We start from the raw sequence: 4,708 nt of genomic DNA, 5'->3' as shown, positions 1-4,708 counted from the left end.
TCGAAGAAGTTGAATGACTTGTTCTAATAACTCAGAAATAGTGGGGGGGCCCGGCTGGTGTTGCTCAGTAGTTGAGCGTTAACCCACGAAGCGCGAGGGCACTGGTTGGACCCCCGGTGAGGGCACATGCCCGGGTTTTAGGCTCCACCCCCAGCAGGGGGGGTGCAAGGCGCAGCCGATCGATGTTGATGTTTCTCTCTCATCTACGTTTCTCTCTCTCTTCCTCTCTCTCTAAAAAATTAATAAAAACAATAAAAAAAATAACAAGGGGAAACACTCTCAACCCTGGGGTCTTCGTAAACACGGGGGCCACTCGCCTGCACCCTGAAGGTTCTGGCGAGTCGTCACATTGGCCCTGACCACGCGACAAAGCCCCATCTCCATCTGTGACTGAAGGTCTACTGGTTTCCAGTAAGATTTCCGGTGACTCGTCACAGCCATTCTCGGGCACAGTTCAACGGCCATGAGCCAGTCGGGGATGCTGGTCGGGGATGCTGGTCGGGGCGGCTGCCGTCCTGTTGCGAGATCCATTGTGGTGACAGGACTTGTGTCGGGGGCGCCCTGTCCTGGCCGTGTCGCATCAACCCGCTAGCTCTGCTCCGCCCTACCCGCCGCGTCCCCCCTCTTTTCTGACCGTCTCTAGGTGGCAGGGCGTAGGAGGGCCGAACCTGATGGGCTCTGCCGTCGGCCTTCGGGTTGGGGAGGTTCCGTTTTAGCAAAATAGAAACTGACCAACGGCAGAGAGCACAGGTCAACTCTCATCCAGACAAGTCGAAACATGGTAACACTTTCAACAATAAAGACAGATTAAAACAAACAAAAACAAACAAACGGATACAGGCCACTCTCGGTTCTGCACCCACGCAAGGTTTTCTCTGACGTATTTACAAAGTGTTTCAATGAATCTCATTGTTAGATAAATTTTCAATTTCCTTTAACAAACGCCTCGGCGCCAGATACTGTTCCAAGTGATTACAAATATCCACTCACGGTCCTCACGGCGAAGCGGTAAGGTAGGCGCTTGTGCCGTCTACACATTGTGGGTGAGGGAACACGGGCAGGGAACCACCCGAGTTCACCCACAGCTAGGGGGCGTCGCCAAGATTCGAACCCGGGGTCCGCTCGGCTCTGCCGAAAATAAAAATTAAAAAAAGAAAAAGAAACACGACAAGCCCGTATTTCTTAAACCGATTGCAGAGAACCGTTCTCCGATGTCCTTCATTACCCCCCCAACTCCATTCCCGCATCTTTCTTTCCTTTCTCCGCAACCCACACCCCGTGAGCCCAGAGCTCTGCCCGCAGGGCCAGCCGTCGCCGAGTCCCCTTTGGTCCTGAAAAACATTCTGTAGCCTGTTAATAAACATGCCTCCTTTTAGATTAAATTATTACTCATAGCGCCCAGGACGGAATGGACCCGCCTGATTCTGGTGAACAGCTTCTCTCTTATTAAGATGTGGGAGCGAGGAGATCCTACCTGGCAGGTGTGGACAGCTGAGTGCGAGGAGGGGTGTGAAGAATTAGAAGGCCGGCTCCTTCTTCGTCCTGAGCCTCGGAGCAGAGCGGAGAGTGGATTAAGTGCATTCCTTTGGGGAGAGGCAGGATATCTAAAACCTCGGCCTTCGAGCCTGATGAACGGGTATTTATCAGAATGCAGGCAGAGAAGGTTCTGTTCGGAGGCTTTTTCCAGAGCGATTAGCATCCATTTATTACATTCTGTTTCATATCTGAAGCCTAGATATGCAGCCGGGTGCCGAGCCACACATCGATTCCCTCCCCCTCCGTAAGCATCCTCCCTCCCCCGCTTTCCCAGCCTGGATCCCACCGTTCAGCAAAGAAATGACCATCTTATGAAAGCTCCCTGCCCCCCCCATCCCCTGTCCTTCTGCTGTAGTCCCAGCAAAATGCCACATCTGGGTCTAGATCCACAGTCTGCCAGCTTAGCTCCTTTATTTTAATTATTGAACGTACCAGGTTCAGACCACAGCCAGTTCCTGGCCTCCAGCCTCAGCTGGGCCTGAGGGCTCCTCTTGTCCTTGGTCATCGACTGTGGTGGGCGGAGTAACAGCCCCCAAAGACGTCCATGTCCTCATCCCCCAGACCTGGAATATGTTACTTTACGGTGGTACCTCGGTTTTCGAACGTCTCCGGTGACCAGCATTTCGGTTTGCGAAGGCCGGAAATCTGGAAGTAAATGCTTCGGTTTTCTAACACGCCTCGGAAGTCGAACGTGCCAACGGCTTCCGCTGAGGGCGAGATCCTGAGACCTAGCTGTCGGCTGCGGATCCCTCGGTTTTTGAACATTTCAGAACTTGAACGGTCTCCTGGAATGGATTACATTTGAAAACCGAGGCACCACTGTATACAGCAAAAGGGACTTTGCAGAGGTGAATAAGTTAAGGAATTAGAGCTGGGAGATTATCCCAAATCCCTCTGTGACCCAATGTAATCACTGGGGTCCTTATAAGGGGGAGGCAGGAGGACCAGAGTCAGGGAAGGAGATGTAATGGTGAAAGCAGGGGAGAGAGAGGGCCATGGAGGGGAGAGGGGAGGAGATTGGAAGATGCTATTCTGCTGGCTTTGAAGATGGGCAAGGGGACCACAAACCAAGGAATGTGGGTGCCTCTAGAAGCTGGAAAAGCCTAGGAAACCGATTCTCCCCTAGAGCCTCCAGAAAGAACACAGCCCTGCTGACACCTTGATTCTGGCCCTGTAGAGCACATTTACAATTTTTTAAAATCTCTAGAACTGTAAGGGAATAATTTGGGTGTTGAACTCACTAAATTAATCATAATTTGTTATGGCAGCAATAGGAAACTAATCAGTTCCCCAGGAAATGCACCAAAACATCACCTCTCTCCTCACCAGTTCTAGCTCCTCATGCATCTCTCAGGAGACCACTCTACCTACTATTTCACAAGAAAAAACAGTAAGTCATATATTTCTTTATTAATTAGTCAAAGATTCCCCCCAACCCTCACCATATTTACACACAAACACATCTGTTCCTTACCCTGTCTCTTGTAAAGAGTGATAATTTGCTTTCAATGATCACTTTCTAGTTTCTCTGTTTTCAATTTTATCAGTTCTGCTCTTGTCTTTACTACTCTCTTGTCTTCCCTTGCTTTGGGATTGATTTAGTCTTTCCTTTCCAATTATTTACATTTCTTAAAGTGAAAACATAGATTACTGGTTTGAGACTTTTCTTCTTTTCTAATATAAGTATTTTAGAGCTATTAATTTTCCTTTAAGCACCTCTTTAGCTGCACCCCACAAACCCTGAAGTGTCATGTTTTCATTTTCATTCAGTTAAAACTATTTCCTAATACCCCTTGTGACTTCTTTTTTGACTCATGGTCATTTAGATACCTTTTGTTTAATTTGCAAATATTTGAGGGTTTTCCAATATTTTCTGTTATCAATTTCTAATTTAATTCCATTATGATCAAAGAAAACCTTCCTTTTGGGGCTGTTTTTTTCCTCCCTCTCTTTCAATAAATGTTCTCATGCCTTACCCATTCTTAAAAAGAGACCCATCCTTTGGTCCTACTTTGCCATAGGTATTATTCTGCAACTCCTTTTAATACTTGCTATCTCCCTCTTTTCTTCCTGCTTCCTCACACCTGTGCCTCTGGATTCTGATTGGTTTCCTAAGCCCTTTTAGCCTTCTAATGATCATTCTTTTTGTTTAAAATAGCCAGAGTTTATCTTGTTTGCTTCTAACCAAGGATCCTGGCTGATGCAGCTTAAAAGCATCACAAATGTGCCCCTAAGCCACAACATGTCATAAATCCTCTCCCAGTTTCAGCATCTCATCACCATAGCAACCACAAAATGTGCTATGCAGCAGCAGACTTAGAGGCGTGTTGTTAACGGCAGCCAAGTAGGGAGAGCATTTCAAGAGGGGGAGGTAATGATTCATTCCAACAGCCCCAGGAAACTCACACAGAATCAGAGCAGGTTCGATGCAGGTGGGCCGGTTGACTATCATGAGAAGGTGAGGCTGCTTTCTTGTGATGAAATAAGATCAAAACTCTGTATCTCCCACATGTCAGCTGGGAGAAAGGTGAAGGTGAAATAGCCTAGGGCAGAGAAAAGAGAAGATTGGCGCCCTGTTCCGTTGATAAAGGGAGACCAAATGACACAGGTTGGTAAGGTGACTCATGTGGGCCACATGGAAAGCTATAGGCAAACCAGGTGCAACCAACACCCTCCTTTCTCCCCAGGTAAATGAGCATCCTAGAAAAATGCCCCAGTTATGCCTAGAATCACCCTCGATACTGGCAACTTGCTCCCCCAGGAGACCCACCCCTGCTTGAGTCCTGAAACGCACCTCCCTCGTCCCCTCCCCCTCTGACCATGTCATCTTTGTCTCTGTCCCCAAAGCATTGCCCCTGCACCCTGACTCAGGCCCTCGTGTTCATGTTTATCAACCACGGGTGGGAAACTCAGAGCCTCCCGCCTCCACTTGTCCCCCAGGGAGGGGGTGGGCAATAAACAACGAGCTTCTTTGCTTGGGTCAAAGCCAAGAACAGCCAGGGTCCCACAGAGCGAAGCTTCCCAAGGGAGCCCGAGTCGAACGCCCCAGGGTGTGTCTTTCTTCTCTTTTCTCAAAGGGCGAAGGGGGGGGGGGCAGCGAAGCCAGAACAGCCCCTGGGCACCCTCCTTCCCACCCGTTGCTGCTTCAAGGGCTCGGCCAGGTAAGACTCAG

At 49.0% G+C, this 4,708-nt stretch overlaps 1 long non-coding RNA gene across 1 annotated transcript; it reads right to left on the bottom strand.

The window, feature by feature from the left end:
• Positions 1 to 2,927: 2,927 nt before the first annotated feature.
• On the bottom strand, positions 2,928 to 4,075 carry LOC308559670. Its single transcript, XR_013999189.1, has 2 exons — positions 3,943 to 4,075; positions 2,928 to 3,164 (listed from the first exon to the last, which is right to left on the bottom strand). It is a non-coding gene; the product is annotated as an uncharacterized lncRNA (long non-coding RNA).
• Between the last annotated feature and the right edge of the window lie 633 nt (positions 4,076 to 4,708).

Source organism: Miniopterus schreibersii (assembly GCF_964146895.1).
Source record: "Miniopterus schreibersii genome assembly, chromosome: 7".
Classification (NCBI taxonomy): Eukaryota; Metazoa; Chordata; class Mammalia; order Chiroptera; family Miniopteridae; genus Miniopterus; species Miniopterus schreibersii.
Note: the sequence above shows the minus strand (reverse complement) of the source record. Positions and strands in the feature narration are given on the sequence as shown.